Consider the following 27775-nt stretch of genomic DNA (forward strand, 5'->3'; position numbering starts at 1 on the left):
TGAATCTGCAATTCTTGTTCAAGTGAAGTAGATACTTGGTATACAACACACACCCAATTAAAATGGTGAAATTTGGGGGCATGTATTATATGTAAATGAAAACATTTATGTGTATGTAAATATATGTATTATATACAAATATGTGAACACTTATGTATATTACATATGTACAAAAGCAAGCCAGAGATTAAATATTATAGACTGAATTATGCCTCCCCCAACTCATATGTTGAAATCCTAACCCTCAAAGGACTATATTTGAAAATAGAGCCTTTTTATATTTTATATTATATTTATATTATATTTATATTTTATATTTTTATATTACCATACGTAATGGTACTTAGCAAATATTAATATTCCTGGTGAACTAGACTCAAAAATATTGATACAATTTCTTCAACTTTTGCTGGACCAACTTTTCATAATCATTTTAGAACTTATTCAGCAAGCACTTTGAGCACCTTCACTATGTCAGGTTACTACATGGTGGAATCTTTCCACATCTTCTCCTCTTTATTTAAATAGAGTATTTCACATGGAACTTTCCTATCATATAAAGAAAACTTCTTGCCCTGATTAGTAAATTTGAATCATAAATCATTTATGGCATTTTTAATAGTTATTCATTTTTGAGAGAGAGAGAGAGAGCAGGAAAGAACAGAGAGAGAGGGAGACACAGAATCTGAAGCAGGGTCCAGGCTCCCAGCTGTCAGTACAGAGCCTGATGTGGGGCTTGAACTCACAAGCCGTGAGATCATGACCTGAGCCAAAGTCAGCCACTTAACTGAGCCACCCAGGTGCTCCTATGGCATTTTTCTATCATCACTGAAAAAAAGTTGACATAGATAGATAAAATGCTATTAAAATCATTGAAGGTATAAAAGGAGATGATTCTAGGGTCATTGACAAATGCCTATTTTTCCTTTCATATTAACTCTTTTTGTGATCAGGTTCACTATCTTCTTTTAGTTTGAGATTTCTAGCATTTTGAATGAACTGATTTCTTTTTGATCCTTCAATTTTTATCAGAAATTATATATTACAGCTGTTTACCTATAATTTATTTATTAAAAAATATCCAAACCAAAAAAAAAATATCCAAACCATCCAATAAGGGGTTAATATACAAAATATAAGAACTTATACAACTCCACAAACACAACACTACAAATAATCTGATTAAAATAGGCAGAGGACATGAATAGACATTTTTCCAAAGAAAACATACAGATGGCCATCTGACACATGAAAAGGTGTTCAACATCAATAATCCTCAGGGAAATGCAAATCAAAACCACAGTGAAATATCACCTAACATCTATCAAAATGACTAAAATCAAAAACACAAGAAACAACAAGTATTGGCAAGAATGTGGAGAAAAAGGAACTCTCGTGTAACTGTTAGTGTGAATGTAAATTAGTGCAACCACTGTGGAAAACAGTATGGAGGTTCCTCGAAAAATTAAAAATAAATATACTATAGGATTCAATAATTCCACTACCAGGTATTTAAAAAAAATGAAAACACTAATTCAAAAAAAAAAAAAAAAAAACAAAACATATGCACCCCTCTGTTTATTGCATCATTATTTACAATAACCAAGATATGGAAGCAACTTAAGTGTCCATCGATAGATGAATAAAGAAGACACTGTGTGTGTGTGTGTGTGTGTGTGTGTGTGTGTGTGTTTGCGTGTAATGGAAGATTAGTCGCCATAAAGAAGAATGAGATCTTGTCATTTGAGACAACATAGATGGACCTAGACAGGTTTTATGCTAAGTGAAGTAAGTTATACAGAGAAACCCAAATATCATATGATTTGAATGATATGCAGAATCTTAAATACACACACACACGAATGAATAAACAAGCAAAAAGCAGAATCATACCTATAAATACAGAGAACACACTGATGGTTGCCAGAGGGGAGGAAGTGGAGGAATGGGCAAAATGGGTGGAGGGGAGTGGGAGATACAGGCTTCCAGTATGGAATAAGTCAGGAGAATAAAAAGTACATCGTAGGGAATATAGTCAGTGGCATTGTAACGGGATTGCATGGTGACAGATGGTAGCTACAGTTGTGGGCAGCATAGTATAATGTATAGACTTGTTGAATCACTATCTTATATAGCTGAAATTAATGTAACATTGTGTGTCAGCTCTCCTGAAAAAAATATAGATCAAAACCAAAATGTATGAGTGCGTTCATATCCTAAACCCCTTTGGCAATCGGAGGTCATGTAAAATACACCTCAATTCCAAGTTATGTCAACATCTTGTTTCCAGGAAATTGTTAAATTTTATCTCAATTGACAGAAATGCATATTAAAAAAACAACAGTTAACACTGCTGCATGGCATATAGGAAATTAAATACTAAATACTAAATATTAAGTAAATACGGAATCTTCATCACAAAAAACAACCTTCTTTTTTCCTTTTTTTAATTGTATCTACATGAGAAAATGGACTTTAGCTGAATCTTTTGTGGGAATTATTTCACAATACATAGAAATCAAGCCACTATACACCTTAAGTCTACAGTGATGTTTCTCAATTATTACTCAATAAGACGCGAAAAAAAGAAACAGAGATCTGAAAATATTTTATATACACACTACAACTGACTGTAAAATTTTGCCACTAAACTAATGTGAAAATAAAACAGAAGACAAAAGAAAGAGCTTCCATGTGGCAGTATAAATTTCTGTTACCACTCTTCAAATATTTAAGCCTTTGAAGAAAACTCTGTAAAACGACTGAAGTGCCATTAGAATGCATGGAACTTGCTAGAAAGTCCTTTAAATTTCTAAAGGACTAAAATTTTTTAGACTGCATCTTTTTCAGACTAATAAATCAATAGTTAAAGAGAAAATTAGGAAGCTAAATATTCCGATTTAGAGCTTTTACTGAATTGCAATGGTCAAAAAGGTTTGCAAACAACAAGATGCTTAAATGTATCACCACAAAAGTGAAGAAAGGGAAAATCTAAGTGGCCTTGAATTTGGCGATAGGTTTTTAGATACAATATCAAAAGCACATTCCATGAGAGAAAAACTTAAGTTGGGCTTTATTAAAACTAAAAATATACATGCTGTAAAAGAAACTTTTAAAAGAATAGAAAGACAAGCTATTGACTGGAATAAACTATTAAAAAAAAAAAAACCACATACCTGACAAAGGTCTTGTATGCAAAATACAGAGAAGGATTTAAAGACTCAACAATAAAAGTATTAATAGGCAAAATATCTGAATACCTTACCATAAAGGACATACAAATGGCAAATCATATGAAAATATGCTGAAAATCATTTATCATTAGAAAACTGAAAATTAAAACAAGAAAAGATAGGACTACACAACATTACAATGACTAAAATCCAAAAATGTAATAGTAATAGCTGGCATGGATGCAGAGAAACAGGGACTCCCATTCACTGATGATGGGAAAGCAAAAGGTTTTGGAAGATAGTTTGGCAATTTCTTACAATGTTATACATACACTTAACCTACAATCTAGCAGTCATACCCCTAGGCAAGTTACCCAACTTACCGAAAACTTATATTCACAGAAACCCTGCAGGCTTCAGGTTTCTGATTCTACATATAAGGAGTTTGGAAGTCACCACCCCATACTAACAAGAAAAAAGCTGAACAGACTTCAAAAACCAACAACTCCTCTTAAATCCATAAAAGAGGACACGGCACAAACCACCGCCCCCAAGATTGGAGAGAGTCACCCAAGTGCATACAGGTATCAGTACTTACCTGAGCAGAGACTCAGCAGCAGAAGATGCGAAGGGAGCCAGTGCTGGAGGAGGAAAACATGAACTGTAGCTGATTAAGTGCTAGAGGCTCAGTGTGGACATCTCCAGACAGTTAAAAACTGGAAAATTCATTTTCGTGAATTTTACCTCTAAGAGCCCAACAAGATTCTCACAGTAAGTAGGAGAGAGGAATCCCCTCTGGCTTGCAGTGGCAGCAAGGGAAAAGGAACCATTTTGAAAAACGCCAGAGCACTCTGTTCTTAAGGAGGCCTGCCCTCAGAAGAAACAAATTAACCAGAAACTAATGTGCTGGTTGTTATCAGTCCCTCCCTAACTCACCTGGGAGAAGGTGAAAACCCAACCTCAGTCAAGTATAGCTTTCCATAAAGGAGGAGGAAAGTATCAACTCCAACCCACTTAGCCATCCTCAGCTGCCTAAGGAGAGAGGAAAAAAAGAGAGAAATACTTGTAAAGTTCACAGTCTAAGCTCACTAAAAAACAGAGATCTAATCATAGTAGGGCCAGAGAACACTTCCCTTTTCCCAATACCTTGACACCACATACTAAAAACCTATGTACAGCAGTTCCTTGTTCACGTCTGGCTATCAAGAAAAAAAAAATACAAGGCATTCTAAAATGTGGGGGAAAAATACAACAATTTGAAGGGACAGAGGAAGCCTCAAAGTGGGAATTATCATACCAGGACTTTTAAAAGAACATTAATATGCTAAGGGCCATAACGGATAGAGTAATTAACATTCAAAAACAGATGGGCAATATAACAAGAGAGAGAGAAGTCCTAAGGAAAAACCAAAAGGCAGTACTAGAGATCAAAAGCACTAACAAAAATGAAGATTGCCTTGATGGGATAATGAGTGGACTAGATGCAGCTGAGGAAAGAATCTCTGTGCTTGAGATAATTTCCATATAAACCTTCAAGACGGAGAAGCAAAGAGGACAAAGACTGAATTTAAAAAGAAAAGAAAAGAAAAGAAAAGAAAAGAAAAGAGAAGAGAAGAGAAGAGAAGAGAAGAGAAGAGAAGAGAAGAGAAAGAAAAGAAAAGAAAAGGAAAGGAAAGGAAAGGAAAGAAAAGAAAAAGAGAATATCTAAGGAGTGTGGGAGAACCACAAAAGGTAATATATATGTATGAGAATGCCAGGAGAAGAAAGAGAGAAAGGAGCAGAAGAAATATTTTCAATGATAATTACTGACAATTCCCCCCAAATTAATGTCAGACACCAAATCAGAGATGCAGGAAGCTCAGAGACATTAAGCAGAATAAATGCCAAAAGACTATATGCAGGCATGTCATAGAAACTATAGAAAATCAAAGACAAAGAAAGTATAGAAAAATCAAAGATAAAGTTCTGAAAAAAAAAAAAACTACATGCCAATAAACATGCCAGCTTTCCTCACAATTGTCAAAACCCAGAAGTGACCAAGATGTCCTTCAGGAGGTGTGAATAAACAACTATGGTATATCCAAACAAGGGGATGTTATTCAATGATAAAAATAAATGAGGTACTAAGTCACAGAAATATGTGGATGAATTATAAATGTATATTGGTCAGTGAGAGACGCTGGTCTGAAAAGAATAAATAATGAAAAATATGATGTTCTGGAAAAGGTGAAACTATAAAAATGATTTGAAAAAAAACAGTGATTGCCAGGTGTCTGGGGTCAGACAAGTGTTAAATAGAAGTACAGGGAATTTTTTTAAGGCAGTGAAATTATTCTGTATAATATTGTACTGATGGACATCTGATACTATTCATTTGTTAAAACCCATAGAAATTCATAGCACAAAGGGTGAACCATAATATCTGCAAATTAAAAAAAAATCATTTAAAATGTCAGGAGAATCCTGCAATGGCATGCAGTATGTGACCGATCGAACTTAGTACAAATGTATAAAACAATCTCACTTAAGGGGGTTTGGGGAAAAATAGGTGTTGACCTCAGTAATTCTGGAAATGAGAAGAGGCTGTAAACTGAAAGCCAAAATTAACCATAATAAGCACTATAAAAATTACTAAACAGATATTTTGTGGAGAAAAAAACTAACTCAGATAATATAGTTGCTTAAGTTAAAGCCCAGGGTCATTGATCTCCCCAGTCTAACCTAAGGCTCAATGAATCCCTGTGCATTGTCACATCTGTTGCCTTTGAAGTCTGTGAAACATCGGTGTCTCAAGCAGATGTTTAAGGCTTTTCTAAAGACTGCATACGCTGCTCTCGGGGACAAATTGCCCTAAAATGGGATTTGAAAAATGTCTTAAAACTGTGGAGGGTCTCTATGTTACTGCTTCCCTTGCCCAAGTTGCAGATCCTGGGAAGACTCAAAATGTGCACTTCTCATAGCTGATGTGTTCAAGCAGATGTGTTAGCTGCAGAAGTGCAGAGCAGACAGAAGTTGAAGAACCCTGCAGAGATTTGTTGGAACCCGGCTCCTATTTATTAAAACCAATGGTAAATGTAAAGCAAATAGGAGGTGACAGAGGTTGCGAACACATTCATTGCTTGTGTTTTCCCTGGTGCGCGCTGATAGTCAAGAGTCGGTTCCCTCTGTCATCCATTCCCTGCGCAGCATGAGTTAGAAATTTTATCAATAAATGTTTTCACTGTCAATGTTCAACCTATTCTAATAGACCGTTAAATACAGTTTTTGGGTTCACAGCTTGTCATCATCATTTGTCTACACCTGTGGCAAGGAATACGTAATGAAATACTCTCAGCATTTTTCATACATAGACTAAAATGATGAATGCTGTGTTTCACAGAATGATCAGATTCATAAAATTCAGAGACCCAACTGACATGCTGTGGATATTCAATGGTAGGTTTGGATTTTATTTTTTTCAAGGTTAATGATAAAGGGTTATAATTTAAATATTAGAAAGTCAAGTATGTGTCACGATGAAATGGGTAACCTGAATTAGCAATATGCACAATACAATTTATTTTTTGTCTTTATTCTATTTTATTTTATTTTAGAATTCATGTCATATGTATAGATTATTCATTAGTTTGGGTCCTTTCTATCAGAATAAAGTTAAAATTAAATAGAGCTATAATAAAAAGGACTATGTTTTAAAATCAAGATGAGCTTTCTCAATAGGCAAAGGGAAGGAAAGTGACTTTGACTCATCTTTAATTTTTTTACATACATGTAAGAAAATCATGTTGTTTTTACATGCCTCGGTATTAAAATCAGCATTATAAAATATGCTTTGCAATTCCTAATTTTCATAGTCGATGGTTGAGATGGAAGTAGCAATTACAGGAATTACATTGATATAGATTTATGGTACTCCAGATAAAAATCAAGTTTGGGCTGTGTGAGCTAAGAAAGCCTGTGCCAATACTGCTTATGGTCTGCTTCATGAGGACTTAGTGCATTTCCAAAATGTTTCATCACTAACATTGTCGATGCAATATTATGCATAGTTATGTCAATGCATAACTATGTCGATGCAAACCTCGATACCCTTCAATAGGTCACCCCTTCAATCAGTGCTTCAGATATTGGCAAACCATGATTTATGATCGATAAAAATTTTTAAATTATATAATTTTTAATCTAATAGTGTAATATCACACAAGATAGATAAAATTATGTTGTGATAATTTAAAATCACAAAATCTCATTGGTTTAACACAAACAAAATTTACTCCTTGCCAATTAAACATCTCTATTGTGGTACTGCAGGGACTTTCTGTTTATGATTGTCACTCAGATATCTAAGATGATAGAGACTCAATCTTAACATGTATTTCCACAATCATTAGAGTCAGGAGAAGACTAAATGGCAGGTCGCACCTAGATTTCAAAATTCTCCAACTGGAAATTCATATAATACTTCTGGTCACATTTTACTGGCCAAAGCAAGTCACATGACAATGATTAATTTAAGTTTTATTTATTTAACTAAGCTCTCCACCCAACATGGGGCTCAAACTCACGACCCCAAAATCAAGAGTTGCTCACTCTTCTGACAGAGCAAGCCAGGCACCCTGACAATACTTAATTTAAAGATAAGATACTGAGGGACGCCTGGGTGGCTCAGTCAGTTGAGTCTCCGACTTCCACTCAGGTCATGATCTCATGATTCGCGGGTTTGAGCCCCACATCCGGCTCTGTGCTGACACCTCAGAGCCTGGAGCCTGCTTCAGATCCTGTCGCTGTCTCTCTCTGCCCCTGCTCTATTCGCATTATGTCTCTCAAGAATAAATAAATGTTATTTATTTTTTTTTTTTTAAAGATCAGAATGAAAGAGGAAAAGGCCTGGAGTGATTGCCAACACTAATCATGACTGCTGCAGCTACTGAGGACTCCACCCCAGTGCACTTCATAGGCCTACCTAGGTTACATTTAGTCCAGCTATTAGCTTCAGCTGAGTGCCAAAAGGAAAGCTGAATCTCTTAAAAATCAAATATACCACATGGTAAAGATTGTGGCCAGCAAATTATCTAGGGCCGGGCAATGACTGTTCCTATAAATCAAGTTTTAATGGAGTCAGCTATGCCTATTCATTGATGTATTGTTTATGATTGCTTTTGTATTACAACAGAAGATTTATATAGTTGCAACAAATTATGTATGGCCTGCAAAGTCTAAAATACTTATTTTTGCATTTTAAAGAAAAAGTTTGCTGACTATTGATATAAGTGCATATATAACAGATGATATATATATTTTTTCTTTTTAGATTTTTTCTTTTAGTGGTGGGCCTTTGTTTCTGATGTGATATTGGACATGTGAAAATTCAGAGAGGTCCCCAAAGGAGTCTATGCTATTTATTAATGAGTGTGAAAAGGAGCAATCCACACTTACCACCAAAAATTCCTGTGAAATGATAAATATGAGCCCACAAATATAAAGCTAATGTGGTTTTGTAAGCATAGTATTTTTATATGTACATGGTGTATTTCTGATTTTTTTTTGAATTTATTTTGTTAAATTGTTTTCTTTTTTTGTCTGTTGTGACAAAATACACACAATGGAAAATCCACAATTCTCATCATTTCCAGCATCAAGCTGTACCTCAAGCACACCCACACTTCAGCGTAACCATCACCACCATCCTTTCCCAGAACCTCTCCATCCTCCTCAACTGAAATTCTGTACCCATTAAATACCAACTCCTCATTTTCCCCTCCCTGCAGCCCCTGGTAACTACTATCTCACCATCTGTCTGTCTGTCTCTATGAAACTCACCATCCTAGGCACTTCCACACAAGTGGAATCATCCAATACTTATCCTTCTGAGACTGGCCTACTTTCATCCAGTGTAACATCTGCAAGGTGCATCTAAACTGTAGCATATGCCAGGATTTCCTTCTCTTTCAGGTCTGAGCAATGGTCTAAAGTATGTGTAGGCTGCATTTTATCCTCTTAGTCCTCTTAGTGCATGCCTGGGTTGCTTCTACTCCTTGGCTGCTGTGATAAATACTGCCACGAACATGGCCATACCAGCATCTTTTCAAGTCCTCACTCCACCACTTATGGGTATATACCCAGAAGTGGAAATGCTGTATCCCAAGGTAATTACATGTGCAACTTCTGAGGAACACACGTACTTTCCTCCAGAGCCACTGCAAAATTTTATGTTCCCATCAGTAATGCACAAGGATTCCAACCTCTCCATATCTTTACCTACACCTGGTATTTTGTTTTGTTTGTTTTGTTTTGTTTATTTCGTTTTGTTTTGGGCGTGAAGTGGCATGCCATCATAGTCTTGATCCAAATTTCACCCAAGGCTAGTGATGTCTAACATGTTCTCTTGTGCTCAGGGGCTACTTCTATAATCTCCCTGGAGAAATGTCCACTCAAGTCCTTTATACTTTAATTGGGTTTCCTGTATGTTTATTGTTGAGATGTAGAAGATGTTTATATATCATGGATATCTAGCCCTTATAGGATATATAATTTGCCAATATTTTCTTCCACTCTGTCAATTACATTTCACCTTGATAGTATCCTCTGATGCACAAATGCTTTTAATTTTGATGCGGTCCAATTTATCTGTATTTTTCCCTTTTTGCCTATATTTGTTAATATGCTTACCCATCCTGGCATACCAGAAATAAATACCACTCAGTGATGGTGTAAGTATATAGAAAGCTTGTGAGAAAAGCTGTAAATATTTTTGAATTATAAAATTTCCAAATATTCACAAATTTTCAATATTTTCAACTATTCAGCAGAAAGGTCAGTTACTCTTAGGAATTCATTAACAAGCTTTAACAAAACATGTTTTTCCACATGTTTCAAAGCTATCCCCAAATATTTGTTCTTTAAACTGAACAATTTTAAAATTTGCATGAATTTCAAAAATAATAATAAAAATTTCTTACATAAATACAATATTTTCATATCATACATTTTATGATTTATGAATATTATATAATAATCCATAATCAATTTACACTATTCCTTATAAAAAATATTTCTTGTTACTTCAGGATAAAAAGCATGCAATCCAACATTCTGATTTTTTGTTATTCTATTCCACTAATAGTTTTTAAAAATGTATTCAAGGGGCGCCTGGGTGGCTCAGTCGGTTAAGCGTCCGACTTCAGCCAGGTCACGATCTCGCGTTCCGTGAGTTCGAGCCCCGCGTCGGGCTCTGGGCTGATGGCTCAGAGCCTGGAGCCTGTTTCCGATTCTGTGTCTCCCTCTCTCTCTGCCCCTCGCCCGTTCATGCTCTGTTTCTCTCTGTCCCAAAAATAAATAAACGTTGAAAAAAAATTAAAAAAAAATAAATAAAAATGTATTCAATTATTTTATAGTATACTCCATATTTTGAATTTTATGAATTGTTTCCTTATGGGATAGTTTAACTTTTTCCTTTGTTCTTCATATTTTCTGAATGTTTCTGAACAATAGATATAAAGGTTTGAATACATTAAGTTTCAAAACTGTTGGCAAGAATTTTGGAGTAGTTTTGGATGGTTGCATTGCATAACATGGGGAAACACGTAATGTTTGTCTCAAATCTAGTGATTCTAATAACGAATGAGTCCAAATTACCTGAAGCCTGGAGCTCTTACAACTGGAAGTCTCCTGTGTAACAAACAAACACATTAAAACATTTAAAATTACCAAAAAAATTACTAGTGTAAGTATTTAGTTAGAAATAATAAGGAAATGGGGCACCTGGGTGGCTCAGTCCGTTAAGCATCTGACTTCCGCTCAGGTCATGATCTTGTGGTTTATGAGTTTGAGCCCTGCATTGGGCTCTGTGCTGACAGCTCAGAACCTGGATGGAGCTTGCTCTGAATTCTGTGTCTCCCTCTCTCTCTGCCCCTCCTCTGCTCACACTGTGTCTTTCTCAAAAATAAACATTAAAAAATTTTTGAAAGAAAAAAATAATAAGGAAATCATACACACACACACACACACACACACACACACACACAATTAAAATTAAAAAAGAAAACAAAACAAAACAAAACAAAACAAAACCCTAACTAGTTACTGCGAACTTCACACATTGCTCTGGTCTCTCAGAGCTTGGAAGTGGCAAATGCAAATAAGGAAACTTGAAGCTAAGGCTATTTCCTTTATAGTAACTAACCTCTCTCTGATGCTAAGATTGTAATGCTTTCCAGTAGAGACCTAACTCCTTTATTATAATACTTCCCACTAACATTCTACCTTAGCACAATGGTATCAGCCATCATGACTGTTGATTAAATCATGTATTTCAGTATAAATTGCAAAAGAAAGTTACTTAAATTTGATAATTTCTTCTTTATGAGCTAGATTTCATTTTTAAGAAAAGTGACTTTCGAAGTTATGCAATGATCCTAAAATGAATTCCTACCAGAAAGATAGTAAAATGTGTATTTCTTTACCATTAATCTATTTTCAGAGTAATGAGTTGATGTTTTAGGGAACACTAGTGATTTTTGTCATTTTGATATGCTACTTTTTTCTTTTCATGAATGTCTTTATGAACTCATTTTCTATACTTAAAGAGATTTAATCAATTGTATAGTCATTTAAAAAAAAATTCAAACTATCTTATATTCGCCTATAAGTTTCTATTAAAACTAACTCTTGGATCCTCCTGACATGACTCTCTTAATTTTGAATAGCCATGTTTTTTTCTGGTGTAGTAGTATGCACCAGATCTATCTTGTGAATTTTCTACCCCAAACACAGAAACAGTTATCTCCCCAAGGCAAATTCAGCCCCCCTTAATTGGATGAACTGTATTAAAGACAACAATTTTGACATTGGGACAGCTTTTATATCATTTGTAGAGTGGTGTCTCCTGATTCTTTACAAAAATTACATCTCAAGTTATACCACACTATAACAAGTAAAATGATTGCTTACAGTCTACTCTGATATCATTATTTTATTAAACACAATTTGGATGTATTTTTCTTTTGAATCTCACAAGTCTTGCATTTGTAACAGGACCCCTAACTCACTGTTTTCATCTAAAAGGACCAAGGATTAATACATTGGTTTAAAAACTGATACATCTTTTATTACAGAGTCACAAAACAAAAATATCTTCTGAGCTTACTAAATATATATAAATCATATATGGTGATACATACAAATTATGTGTATGTATGTGCCTCTGTCCAACATTTTATACACAATTCACTCTGTACGCATGGCTGAATAAATAGATATCATTATTATACTCAGCTGCAAGGTACTGTTTCCTTATTTCTAATGACAAGTCCTATAACAAGAGAAAATCAAGGATATTTCTGCACATAAAGCCTATAGCATTTTTCCAAAAATCTTTCCCTCCAGGGCTGAATTGTTCAGAGTATACCAGTATGCATTATGAAATCATTTCTTCAATTATAAATTTGGAGAAACATAAGTTTTACTTTCAGTGGGTCAAAAGGAAAAGGGATTAATCTTAAAAGATCATTTCTGAGACTGTGTTCAGTATTCCCCACCTTTCATGTCATCCGTATGCCTATTACTCAAACAAGTGGGCTACTGTCGTGGGGACCTATGGTGGCAGCATTGGTGCACTGCTTCAGCTTTATACACAGTAATTACTTCTACTTAGAATCTGTGGCATTGGACAGTGAGTGCCTGTCATGTCTGTCATCTAGCTTGCCCTTAATTGGAAAAAATGATGGATCGATGGAAAGACAGGAGGCAAGAAGATGGACAGAAAGATGGAAAGCAGCAAATAAAAACAGCAGAGCACAGATTAAAATATATGTTAAGCTTTGCAAACACTGCAAGAGGCCAGACAGCTTGAAAGATGCTTATGTTCAGTTTACAGATTTATGACTTGCTCTGTCCAATATTCATGAACACAGAGAGTATTTGCCTAAGGCATGATACAGTGCTGAAGCATTAAAACTGACAATAATTGCCTAACACAATGAACAATACAATTATAGACTTTTGGCCATTTTATCTATTGAATTCAAGATACATTTACTACTCTTAAATGTATCTGTATGTACAGAAATGCATTCATCTGAAACAAAGGTCAGTTGCCTAGAAGATTTTCTAATCTTTTTATCTCTTAACTAATGCTGTTTTTTTCCCCTTTCATTTTGTTTATAGCATGTAAATTGCAGTTTTACTTAATTCAACAGATCCTTGACTAATTGGCTGTCAGTTTCATTGTGAATGCTATATTCAATAAGCCACAATTATAAATCCTTAATAGAGCTCCTATTATTGAAAGGAAGGTGAACGCAAACAAACAAAATAACACTATATTTTACATTTAGCCAAGATTATTGTCCCTTTGCAGCAAGGTTTTCAGATGATAAAAACAACTGATGTCATATTATTTATCCCCATGTATTTTTTTTTACAGAGCTGGGAAATAACATTCAATTGTCCTGTGGGCCAATTTCTTTGCAGATGTGTAAACATATTCAATTTTTCAATTAAAAAGATTAAAAGAAGAAAGAAGGAAACAATTTGTATTGGCTGTATATATCCCTTTCCTGCTAGACTGTACTCTTGCCTTCTACTCCACAAATTTCTTGAATAAGCTGTCTGCATATAAAATTTTTTCAAACCATCATCCAAACACTACAGTTAATTTTAACTACAATCTGGCATGGCTTGTCTTCTTCTCCTAAAAGTTTGGGACCCCAGAAAACCTTCCATTGCCAAATCTAAGGGTCACGTATGTCACTGCCGGATATCTTACAGGAAATCTCCCTGCTTGACTTTTCTCAAACTACACTCCTCTGGCTTCTAGTGCATCAGCCCACTCTGGGCTTCCTTCTAAAAATAAACAGGATTGTAGTAATAAATCTTTTTACTCCTTAGTGATGGTGTTCTCACACTCATGCAGCCACACTCTTTCTCTCCCTTTGTCTTCCTCATGTTAAAATGCTACCAATCTTGTTAATTGTTTTTCACAAGCAAAAAAATTTGTCTCTGTTAATTATATTTATATTGAATATTTTTATTTCATTGACTTATACTCTTATTATTTATTATTTGTTTGTTGCCTAGGGAGAGTTAATTGTTTTGAATTGTTTTGGCTTAACATAGTCAGCTGTTTTCATCTAAATTAAGAGCAGGAAGAAATGCTGGATTCTTTTTCGTGTTTATTTAAATAATTAAAACTTCTATTTTTCTCATTCCTCCCTTTACATGGGAGTTCCAGTGGGTGGTGTTTCTCCTCAGCCTGAAAAACACCATTTAGTATTTCTTTTAATACAGTTCCACTGGCAAAAAATTCTCTCAGTTTCCATTTTTCTGAATGTGTCATTTGTCCTTGTTATGACTGGATACTTTGTCTATAGCTTTCTGGGGTCTCTTAGTTATTTTAAGCTATATTACATGTTAAAATCTAGAAAATTCCCAACCATTCTTTTAAAATAATTTTGTGAGCAGTTAGGCAATATGACCCACCACCAGCCTCCTGGTCTCAGACAAGGAACTGGAGGACCTATATAAGATCACAGAGAAAGCAGGGCTTGAATATAGGTCACAGGAGATATGCTATGTCCCTGCCAAATATGGTCAGAGTCCACTGCAGGAAAAATTCTTGGCTTTTACAGTCAATCTTGTCTGCTGGTTTGCCCATGTGTCCCAGAGGCTATTTGCCATGAGATACATTGTAAAAGTTGAGTCAATTTCTAAGAACTTCTCCTGACTCTCTATCAGGCTCACTTTCCAGCCCCTCACCACACATGGTGGACTGGAAAGTTCCCCCCTCTCTCCTCCTGTATTTTTTGTACATAAGCTTCTTATCACACACAATAAACGGTTCCCAGTTTACAAACAAAACACAAAATAAGCAAAGAAAAACTTTTGCATTGGCTTAAGGTTATAGCATAACTCTAAAAAGTGATTTCAAATTAGAATCACGTTGAATTTTTAATATAATTATGGAAATATCAACATTTTTATAAACATGTATGTTTCCATCAAACAATATCGTATGTTCCTTCTTTTTGCTTTGGTCTTGTTTTATATCCTTCAATAAAACTGTATTGGTTTATTCATAAAAGTTAGGTACTTTTCCTCTAAGTTTATTCCAAAGTATCTTACAGCTTTTCCACTGTGTTAATGGATTTTTTAAAATTCTGTTACTACTTCTAATAGGAAGACCAAGTAATAAATTATTTTTTGCATCTGTTCAATCGCTCTTTATCCATTATTACATTTTCTTTTTTTCCCATTATTATATTTGCTAAGAATTTATTTGAGTCTCTTAGTTTTTTAGGCATAAAAATCATGTCTTCAAAAAGATATATATTCTCTCTCTTCATTTTTTTATATTTATAAAAACTATTTCAATGTACCTTATTAATTGCGACAAAACTTAGAATACTGGATGATAATGTGGATGTCATTCTTCTCTGTCTTTATCCTAATTTTCCTTGGTGAAGACTTTAAAGTTCCCTTACCTAAAGTGGTGCTTGCTATTAAAATTTGATAAATGATTTTGATTGCAATTACCATTTTGCTTAGACATTTTATTATAAATTATTTTTAAATGCTACCAAGAAATTTGTGTGCACATGAGAAACAGGTACTGATATATTATTTAATGGATATAATGAGATGTACTGATGGCATTCCAGGTATTGAGCTAACTTTTCAATCTCGAGGTAAATCCTACATTGTTATAACATGCCATGCTCTCAATACATTGCTACAGTACCATATAGTATGGTATATACAGATATATCAGTTATATATTATACAGGATTAGGCTTTAACCATAATATTTTCACTCTGCTCTATTTTTATTTTGCAAAATTAATCAAAAAGTTTTATGTTTTATTCCATGGTAGGGGTGAGTTAAATATCACTAAAATTACTTTAAAGTTTATAGGAAAATTAACTATACAAATATCTTTACCTTTGTGTGTGTGTGTGTGTGTGTGTGTGTGTGTTTGGTCTTATTTTTCCCAGCTCATTTATTGGGGCATAATTGACAAATAAAATTATATATATTTAAATGCACATAACGTGATGTTTTGATATATGTAAACATTGGAGAATAATCACCATAATCAAGCTAATGAACAGATCTACCTCCTCACACAGTTACCATTTGCTTGTGTGTGTGTGTGTGTGTGTGTGTGTGTGTGAGTGTGCACATGGTAAGAACACAAGATTTATTCTGTCAGCAAATTTCAAGTACCCCATAAGTATTGTTAACTATAGTCACTCTGCTCTACATTAAATCTCCAAAAATGGTTCATCTTGCATAACTGAAATTGTGTACTCTTTGGTCAAGAGCTCCCTGCTTCCTTATCCAGATCTACCCCCGGAAACTAGCATTCTAGTCTCTGCTTCCATGATTTTGGCTATTTTAGATTCCATACATAAGGTAGATCGCCTGTGTCCTGCGTCTGGCTTATTTCACTTAGCATAATGTCCTCCAGGTTCATCCATGTTGTCACAAATGGCAGAGTCCCCTTCTTTTGTAAAGCCGAATAATATTCCGTTATATACTCACATTATAAAAACCACATTTTATTTATTCATTCAACTGTTGATGGACATTTAGGTTGCTTGCATATCTTGGCTATTATGAATAATACTGCAATGAACAGAAGAGTGAAGATATCTCTTTAAGGCACTGATTTCATTTCTTTGGATATATATTCAAAAGTGGGATTGTTGGATCATAAGATACCTCTATTTTTAATATTTTTGCAGAACCCCCACACTCTTTTCCACAATCGTCACATAAAAGTACATTCCTACCAATAGTGTGCAAGGGTTCCCTTTTCTCCATAGCCTTGTCAACACTTTTCATCTCTTGACATTTTTGTCACTGTAATAGGTACGAGGTGATGTCTCATTGTAGTTTTCTTCTTAAGTGTATTTGTTTATTTTGAGAGACAGAGAGAATTGGGAAGGGGGGGGCAGGAAGAGAGGGAAAGAGAAACCCAAGCCGGCTTTACACTGACAGCAGAACCCACTGGGAGATCATGACCTGAGCCAAAATCAAGAATCAGATGCTCGACCGACTGAGCCACCCAGGCGTGCCTGATTGTGGTTTTAATTTGAATTTCTTGAAGATTAGTGATGTTGAACACCCTTTTATGCCCCTTTTGGACATGTTGATTACTTTGAGAAATTTGTATTGAGGGCCTTTGTCCATTTTTAAATTTAATTCTTGTTATTACTACTTTGCTGTTGAGTTATATGAGTCCCTTATGTATTTTGGGTATTAACTTCTTACCAGATATATGCAAATACTTTTTTCCACTTAGGTTGCTGTCTCACTTTGTTGATTATTTGCTGTGCAGAAGCTGTTTAGTTTGACAAAGTCCCACTTGTTTGCTTTTGTTTCCTGTGATTTCGATGTCATATTCAAAATGCATTGCCAGGACTGATGTCAGGACACTTTTTACTTATGTTTTATTAAAGTAATAATATAGATGCAGATCTACATTTAAGACTTTAATCCATTTTGAGTTGATTTTTGTACATGGTGTAAGCTAAGTATCCAATTTCATTCTTTTGCATGTTGATATTCAGTTTTATCAACACCATTTATGAAAGAAATTTCCTGTCCCTACTGTGTGTTCTTGGCACCTTTGTTAAGAGCAGTTTACCTTAGAATTGTGAATTCATTTTTGGGCTCTCCGTTCTTTTCACTGGTCTATGCGTTTGTTTTTAGGGCAGTACTATACTCGTTTTGATTACTGAAGCTTTCTAATATATTTTCAAATCAAGAAGTGTGATCCCTCCAGCTTTATTCTTCTTGCTCAAGACTGATTTGGCTATTCAAAGTCATTTATGGATCCATATGAATTTTAGATTTTTTTTCTATTTATTTGAAGAATGCCATTGAGATTGTAATAGGGATTGAATGGAATCTGTAGATCTCTTTGGGTAGTGATCACTTTATTAATTCTTCTAATCCATGAAAACTGAATGCCTTTCCATTTGTCTGTATATAATTTATTTCATCAATATTTTGTAATTTTTTATTTTTTTTAATTTTTTTTCAACGTTTTTTTATTTATTTTTGGGACAGAGAGAGACAGAGCATGAACGGGGGGAGGGGCAGAGACAGAGGGAGACACAGAATTGGAAACAGGCTCCACGCTCTGAGCCATCAGCCCAGAGCCTGACACGGGGCTCAAACTCATGGACCGCAAGATCGTGACCTGGCTGAAGTCGGAAGCCTAACCGACTGCGCCACCCAGGCACCCCTATATTTTGTAATTTTTAATGTACAAGTCCTCACTTCTTTGGTTATATTTTTTCCTTAGTATTTTATTTTTGTTGTTATTGTGAATGGGACTGCTCTCTTAATTTCTTTTTCAGAGAGTTCAGTTTTGTGAAAAGAAATGTGACTCATTTGGGTTTTTTCTTTTATTTAAAATAGAGGTATAATTTACATATATCATTATATTAGTTTCCAATATACAAGGCAACAATTTGATATTTATACATTGTAAAATGATCACTACAATAAGTGTAGTTAACTTCTTTCACAATACGTATTTACAAATGTTTTTTCTTGTGATGAGAACTTTTAAGGTGTACTCTTTTAATAATGCAATACAGTCTGGCCCATGAAATATAGCCAGACCAACACGAAACCATCCTACACACCTAGAAAACTGATTGGAGGATTAACACAACAATGTGCACAACCTGAACCACAGAATTCAGCAGGTATGTGGTGCGGAGAGGTGAACTTGGGGAGAGAGAAGCCAGCAGTGGGCTGGGAGCCACTTTTTCAGGAGAAGAGAGGATGGAGACTGGGGAGGGGGGCAGATGCAGGAAAAGCACCCCTCCCCAAAAGCAGCTGGAGAGAACGTTTTAAATTGGAAGCAGCCACAGGTACTAAACTAAAAAGAAAGGAGAAAGGAGAAAGGAAAGGGTTTAAATTCCACTAAGACTGTAAACAGGGGGAGTGCAAAGTCTGCAACTCCGCAGCTTGATAACTGGCGGTTCTCTGGTGGGAAGGGCGAATCCCCAGGAAAAGAGTGGGGTCCGGGAGGTTCTTGGGCCACATGGGGAAAAGCGGTTCCACTGCTGGAAGGACATTTGGTAGAGACTGTTGAAGCCACCTGGTCCCAGCAGACCCCTGAAAATGACAACATTCGCTGTTGCTGGAACAAGGTCGTTAAGAGTGAAGCCTGGTGTCAGATGTGTGTTGTAATTTTCCAAAATCCCTCAAAGGTGCTGCTACAGTATCTCTCAAACTTTTTCTGGGGCGGGCTGGCACCTGGCCGTAGTCTCAGGGCACTGGCAGCAGCGGGGTCCAGCAAGCATTCCTGGGTGCAGCTGATATTCAGCCATTGCTCATACGCCATTGCTCGGTGAGACTCTCCCGCAGAGGGGTGGAGAGGGTCAAGCCTGCGGTCCTTCAGAGGTAAGGGGCCGGGGGAGGCAGCCGCATCTGTGACAAAACTCGGGAGAGAGGTACTGCCTGGGGCTTGGTCATGGACAGTGGGAAAGTGGGAGGTGGATGAAAGCTGAAGACAGAGGACGGGTGTGCAATTGCTGATCAGGGAGAACAGAGTTCTGATACTGCAGACTGGGTAGCTGTGTGATGCCATTTTCGCTGCCCCCACGCATGCGCATAGGCACCTACAAGCGCCGCTACAATCCACCCCAGTAGGCTAGCAGTGCCATCTAGTGGAGAACAGAGCCGTTACACTGAGCCCTGCCCAACTGGGCCAACCTCGCTCTTCAAGAACACAAGTCTCACCGCCTACTTAGTTTATGGACTGTAAAGACCTACATAGTATGACTTATAGAGGAAAACGAAGTAATTTCAGTCCTATTTCAATCTATTAGCTGGTCCATCTATTCAATTTTCTTTCTTTTTTCTTTCTTTTTTTCTCTTTTACACTACTTTTCTTTTTCTTGAATACAGAAAGAGAAAAAAATCATTTTTATTTTCAATTTTTATTAAAAATATTTTTATTTTTTAGTATATTCTTTACTTTTGTGTAATTTTTTTAAAATTCTATCTTACTTCCATCATTTTATTTTAGTGTACTTCAGTGTATTCACCTTTTCAAATGTTCAAGCGATTACCTTTTTTTATTTCTTTTTCTTTTTTCTCGTTTGATTCTTTTCTTTTTCTTGAATGCAGAAAGAGAAAAACTTCATTTTTTACATTCCATTTCTATAAAAAATATTTTTCTTTAGTTTTTTTTACTATTTTTTTGCTTTTATGTAAATTTTTTCAAATTCTATTTTACTTCCATCATTTTATTTTAGTCTACTAAAGTGCATTCACTTTTTCAACTTTTCAAATGATTTTTTTCTCTTTTTCATTTCTTTTTCTTGAATACAGAAAGAAAAAAATCACTTTTATTTTTAATTTTTATTAAAACTATTTTTATTTAATTTTTTTCTACTATATTCTTTAATTTTGTGTATTTTTTTTCAAATTCTATTTTAGTCCCATCATCTCATTTTAGTCTGCTTCAGTGTATTCATTTTTTCAAATTCCCAAACGATTTCCTTTTCTTCCCCCCCTTTTTTTTCTCTAATATGTCAAACCACTTTCAACACCCAGAAAAAAACACACCTAGGATCTAGCATAATTTATTAGTTTGTGTGTGTGTGTGTGTGTAATTTTTTAATTTTAATATTTAAAAATTTTTTTTAATTTTAATTTTTCTACCTCATTAATTCCTTTTATCCCTTCAAAATGACAAAATGAAGGAATTCACCCTCCAAAAAAGAGCACGAAGAGATGACAGCCAGGGATTTAACCAACATAGATACAAGGAAAAAAAAAAAAGAAAAAGAGCACAAAGAAATGACAGCCAGGCATTTAACCAACAGAGATACAAGCAAGATGTCTGAACCAGAATTTAGAATCATGATAATAAGAATACTAGCTGGAGTTGAAAATAGATTAGAATCTCTTTCTGCAGAGATAAAAGAAGTAAAAAATAGTCATAATGAAATTAGAAACGTTATAACTGAGCTGCAATCATGGATGGATGCAGCAGTGGCAAGGACGGATGAGGCAGAACAGAGAATCAGCAATATAGAGGACAAACTTATACAGAATAACGAAGCAGAAAAAAAGAGGGAGATTAAGGCAAAAGAGCACGACTTAGGAATTAGAGAAATCAGTTCATTAAAAAGGAACAACATCAGAATCATAGGGGTCCCAGAAGAGGAAGAGAGAGAAATAGGGGTAGAAGGGTTATGTGAGAAAATCATAGTGGAAAAGTTTTCTAACCTGGGGAAAGACACAGACATCAAAATCCAGGAAGCACAGAGAACCCCCATTAGAGTCAACAAACACCGACCATCAAAAAGGCATAATATAGTCAAATTCACAAAATACTCAGGCAAGGAGGGAATCATTAAAGCATCAATGGAAAAAAAGTCCCTAAACTACAAGGGAAGACAGATCAGGTTTGCAGCAGACCTATCCACAGAAACTTGGCAGGCCAGAAAGGAATGGCAGGATATATTCAATGTGCTTAATTAGAAAAATATGCAGCCAAGAATTCTTTATTCAGCAAAGCTGTCATTCAAAATAGAAGGAGAGATCAACAGTTTCCCAGACAAACAAAAATTAAAGGAGCTTGTGACCACTAAACCAGCCCTGCAAGAAATGTTAAGGGGGACTCTCTCTGAGGGGAGAAAAGATGAATATATATGTGTGTGTGTGTGTGTGTGTGTGTGTGTGCATTATTATTATATGCATATGTAAAGAAATACCAAAAGCAACAAAGATTAGAAAGGACCAGAGAACACCACCAGAAACTCCAACTCTACAAGCATCATAATGGCAATAAATTCATATCTTTCAGTACTTACTCTAAACATCAATGGGCTCAATGCTTCAATAATGCAATACAGTCTTATTAACTACAGGAAATACGACAAACTTTTGTATGTTGATTTTGTACCTGCAACTTTACTGAATTCGTTCATTAGTACTAAGTTTTTTTTTTTAATCTTTAAATTTTTCTATGTATGTGATTATATCATCTGAAAGCAGATATAATCATCTGAAAACAGATATGATTTACTTTTTTCTTTCTTATTTAAATGTTTTTTCTTTCTTTTTCTTATTTATTTTCTCTGGCTAAAATCTCAGTACTATGTTGAATGGAATAGTCGAGAATGTGCATCCTTGCCCAGTACCAGATCTTAGAGTAAAGACTTCTGTTTTCCTCCATTGGTTATGATTTTAGCTATGGGCTTCTCATATATAACCTTTATTGTGTTGAGACAAGTTTCTTTTATACTTACTTTATTGAGAGTTATTATGGATGAATGTTGGAAAATATGCAAATCTTTTTTCTCTATCTATTGAGATGATAATATTTTCTCTTGTTCTGTTAATGTGTTGACTGATCATTGACTGATTTGTTTACATTGAACCATCTTTTCATCCCGAGAATAAATTCCATTTGGTCATTATGTAAGATACTTTTAGTGTGCTGTTGAATTCAATTTGCTAGTATTTTATTGAGAGATTTTTTTTAATCTATATTAATCAGGTATATTGGTCTATAGGCTTTTTTTTTTCTTGTGGTATCTGTCTGGCTTTACTATCATGGTGATATGATTTCATAAATTAATTTCGTGGTGTTACTTTTGATAGTAGATATTTTATTTCTTTGCTGTGATGATTTATTTATTCAAGCTTCCTGGTTGTATATCAATCAATAAATCAAGATTATTAATTTTCAAGGACATTATTTATTATGTTTTCTAATTTATTGAAATTGAGTAACAGAAAATACTTTATAATAAAAGTTTAATTAATCTGTGGAGTTTCACCTCATACATTTACCTATGAATTATGCCTATTTTCATTCTACAATGGCAGATTTCTGCCAGTTGTGATAGAGACCACATGGCCCCAAAGCCTAAAATATTTACTGTCTGGCCATTTACAGAACATGTTTGATGACCTCTGTTATAAAGGAATGCATAGAAAATTCAATTATTATTAGTTTATTGCATTTATCTTAGCTTGAAATTGTCTGGTAATCTGAACAAGTAATTGTATCACTACATATGATTATTTATTTCATTCTCTATTATACCTTATTTCAGTTTTTTTTTTCTAAATTAAACACTTGATTTCTTTATTAAAACTATCCCTTCATCTTTCCAATCCAATTACATACATCAGAAACCTCGATGCCCTTCTGGGTACATTCTCCTTCTACATATTCCAGCCAGTCTATTACTTATGAATTTACTAAACAAATTACATTGAGTCACAGTATATTTTGGTGACTAAGAAGAATATTGTGTAAAACTCTAATTCTTTGTATCAAATATTTTTCAGTAGGTTAAATGGTTATTATATTCCTAACCAAACTCTAACCGACACACCATTACATTCATTATATAATCCAAGATTTTGCACATTCCAGTTCCTCCTTACTTCTTCATCTTGTGTGTTTTCTTGCTTCTTCTAAGAACAATAGTTTTCTTTCAGTTTCTCTAGTACAGAAAGCTCTTTTCCACATTTAGACATTCATGGAAGATGTATTTTCTCCCTCAAAGGCCCAGTCTCCTCTACAATTCAGTCAAACTTCAGTATAAGCATTATTTCATCAGAAATGAGTTTTTCTTCTTAATGCAAAATACATTTACTCTCTAGCTTTTGTTCTCTTCTTAAATACTGTTTTTTATCACAAAAATATGTCATTGTGAGATTTCATTTCATGTTTCTCTTCTCACTATTGTGTAGTCTCCATGAGGACAGAAGACAAATTCCTTAATGAATACCCAATACTAAACCTGAACTACATAAGCATGTTGCTCAAAATAGTCATTTGAATAATATTTTTATTAAATAATACTTATTTTGTGTAAAATAATCACAGAGGCATTGCTTACAATAGCAAAAGGCAATTATAAAACCCAAGTGAAAAATTAGGGAAAGGTAAAGTTCACACATAGGGTTGAATTCCAGTTATTCATTACATATAATGTTTTAGAGGAAATATTTAAAAACATTACTATTATCAACCAAGTGAAAATGTTATACTGTTTTGGTTCTTTTTTGCTGAGTACACTGCCCTCCCTATTGACAAAACCAAAATAAATGAGAAAATTCTCTCATAAGTTGTCCAGTCAATGAAATAAATTTCCAGTGTAATGTTTTGCTCTCCAAGGAAACCTAAAGTCACATGGCTAAGTATTTGAATAGTTTCGAAATGGATTTAGACATGTACATACAATCCTGTTCATTGGGGATCATCAGCAAAGAGAATAGAATAAAGTAAAACCACCTGTTTTTCTGGAATAATGGACCACAGAGTGCTTGATGTGTGGCATAACTGTGGATACTACTGGAAAATTGTTCTAGGTAGAATCTCTTTACAAGCACCCTCTAGCTTTCCTGATGGGAATAAATGGGGAACATGATTACATTATTTAGGGTGTTTTGGGCTTAATTAATGGAAGTCTTGTATAAACTTCCTAAAATAATGAGAACATTTATTGTCTCAGTACTGGAAGTTATAGCAGATTTCTAAACTTATTGAATACATGACTTAATGAGGTCATCAGAGTCATTAATTTTATCTGCCTTTTGACTCTTGTCCTCACGGTTGGCTTCATGCTAAGACTGGTTGCCCCCAGGGTTATAAGGTGACTGTCAGTAGCAATCACTGTTACAGGCTAACTCCTATTCTTAGGTTATTTCCAGAAGAGCAAGAAAGAACTTTCTCAGAAGTCCTCAGCAGATTTCTCAATTGTAATTCTGAATAAATCCCATGTCTGTATTCCAACCAATCACTGACAAGTAGGAAGATACATATTGTGACTGATTTAGGCTAAATTCAGCCTATTAAGTCTCTACTGAGTTATATAAGCTTCATAGAAAGCATTGGATATTTGGGGTAAATGGGTTCAGTTTTTAGTAGGGAAATGGAAAGGGGGGATATGGAATGTGGATAGATGAACAACTATCCAATATTACAAGCTCTTTGGCTATCCAAGAGCTTATTTTACAGATATATTTTTAAAATATTCATGCTCACATAAAATATGTATCAATTACTCCTCAAATAGATAGAATCAAAAGTTAATTACTGTATTTAACCTCTAGTATAACATCTTTGGTTGGTGTTCAGTCCTCTTCATCATGTCTAGATGTAGCTCCAAATGGTTCAATGATATCATACTACAGGATGAATTGTTTTCCTTAAAAGCACGCAAATGCAAAGTGGATAAAATGATAATTACTATCAAAACTTCCTTTTTTAGGGGACTTTTTGAGTGGAAAGGAAAGACTAAGAGTAAGGAAGGTAGGAAGCACAAAAGCAGTAAACATAAGTATATCTGTAAAAATCAGTCAAGTGACACACAAAATTAAGGATATATAGTATACCTAAAACTTGGGGATGAGAGGAGTAAAAACTTAAGCAACCATCAACTTAATATAGAGTGCTATGTGAAAAAGATGTTATATACAAACAGAATGGTAACCATAATTCAGAAATCAGTAATAGATATGCAAATATAATTTGAGAAAGGAATCCAATTAAATCACTAAGCAAAGCCAACTAATCATGAGAGAAGATAACAAGAGAAAAAAACAGAGAAAAACTTCAAAAATCACCACAAACCAGATTTTAAAAATGGCAATAAATACATACCTATCAACAATTACTATGGATGTAAATGGAAAAAATGTTCCAATCAAAAGACATAAGGTGAAGGAATTGATTAAAAAACATGACCCATCTATATGCTGCCTACAAAAGACTCATTTCAGACCTAAAGAAGCATACAGATTGAAAGTGAAGGAATAGAGAATATTTACCATGGAAATGGATGTGAAAAGAAAGCCATGATAGCAATACTTATAAGGCACAAAATACTTTAAAACAAAGATGATAACAAGAGATAAAGAAGGACACTGTATAATAATAGGGGAAAAATCCAACAAGAAGATAAAATCGTTGTAAATATTTATTCAGCAATATGAGAACACCCAAATACTTAAAGCAGTTAATAACAATCATAAAGGAAGTAATCAATAGCAATGCCATAATAGCTTAGGATTTTAACACCCAACTTACCTCAATGGATATATCATCCAAACAGAAAATCAACAAAGAAACAGTGTCTTTAAATGACACGTTGAACCAGACAGATTTAATAGATATATTCAAAATATTCTATATTAAAACAGCATAATATGCATTTTTTTCAAGTCTACATAGGAGATTCTTAAGAACAGACCACATATTAGGCCACAAAATAAGTTTTAACCAATTTAAAAAGATCAAAGTCATACCATACATCTTTTCTGAACTACAATACTATGAAACTAGAAATTAACCAGAAGAAAAACTCCAGAAATAGCATAAATACATGGAGGTTAAATAACATGCTAGTAAAAAATGAATGGGTCAACCAAGAAATCAAAGCAGAAATAAAAAAATACACAGAGACACATGAAAATAAAAACACAACAGTCTAAAATATTCAGGATGCAGCAAAAGCTGTTTTAAGAGGGAAGTTTATAGCACTACAGACCTACTTCAAAGCAAGAAAAATCTTAATCAAACAGTAGAAGGAAGGATATTCCAGTGGAAGGAAGGAGATAATAAAAATGGAACAGAAATAAATAAAATAGAAACTAAAAACAAACAAAAAACACAACAGAAATGATCAATGAAAACAGGAGCTGATTCTTTGAAAACATCAACAAAATCAATAAACCTTTAGTCAGACTCATCAAAATAAAAAGAGAGAGGGAGAGAGAGAACAAACATAACGGAAATGAATGAGGAGAAATCATAAATGATGTCACTGCAATTAAAAGAATTGTAAGAGAATATTATGAAAAATTACATGCTAACAAATTGGACTACCAGGAAGAAATGGATACATTCCTAGAAACATATAACCTCCTAAAACTAGATCAGGAAGAAATAGAAAAATTGAACAGACCAATTAACAGAGGTGAAATTGAATCAGTAATCCACAACCTCCCAACAAACAAAACTCCAAGACCAGATGGCTTCACAGGTGAATTCCACCAAACATTTAAAGAAAAGTTAATACCTATTCCTTTCAAATTATTCCAAAAAATAGAAGAGGAAAGAAAACTTCCAAATTTGTTCTATAAGGCTAGTATTACCCTGATACCAAAATCTAATAAAGTTAGATAGACACACAGACACACAGACACACACAGACACAGACACACACACACACACACACACACACACACACACAACAATGGGCCAATAACTCTGATGTCCATAGATGCAAAATTCTTTAAAAAATGAGCAAACTCAATCCAACAATACATTTTAAAAAGATCATTCACAATCAAGGGGGATTTATTCCAGAGATGCAAGCATGGTTCAGTATTCACAAATTAATCAATATGATGCATCACATCAATAAGAGAAAGGATTAAAACCATATGATAATTTCAATAGACTCAGAAGAAGCATGTAACAAAGTACAACATCCATTCATGATGAAAATCCTTAACAAAGTAGGTTTACAGGAAACATACCTCAACATAATAAAGGCCTTATATAAAAAGCCCACAGCTAATATCATATTAACTGGTGAAAAATTGA

The 27775-nt window shown here is 34.5% G+C and overlaps 1 long non-coding RNA gene across 1 annotated transcript in view; it reads right to left on the reverse strand.

Moving 5' to 3' along the window:
• Nucleotides 1–6208: 6208 nt before the first annotated feature.
• Nucleotides 6209–27775, reverse strand: part of LOC121040915 (uncharacterized) — a 32477-nt gene continuing 10910 nt past the window's right edge. Inside the window, exons 2-3 of the long non-coding RNA XR_005795494.1 lie at nt 10806–10838; nt 6209–6351 (exon numbers count right to left, since the gene is read on the reverse strand). This is a non-coding gene — a long non-coding RNA (uncharacterized LOC121040915). The remainder of the gene's footprint in view (nt 6352–10805; nt 10839–27775) is intronic.

Source organism: Herpailurus yagouaroundi, unplaced genomic scaffold (assembly GCF_014898765.1).
Source record: "Herpailurus yagouaroundi ecotype Mexico unplaced genomic scaffold, PumYag 29, whole genome shotgun sequence".
In the NCBI taxonomy this organism is placed as follows: Eukaryota; Metazoa; Chordata; class Mammalia; order Carnivora; family Felidae; genus Herpailurus; species Herpailurus yagouaroundi.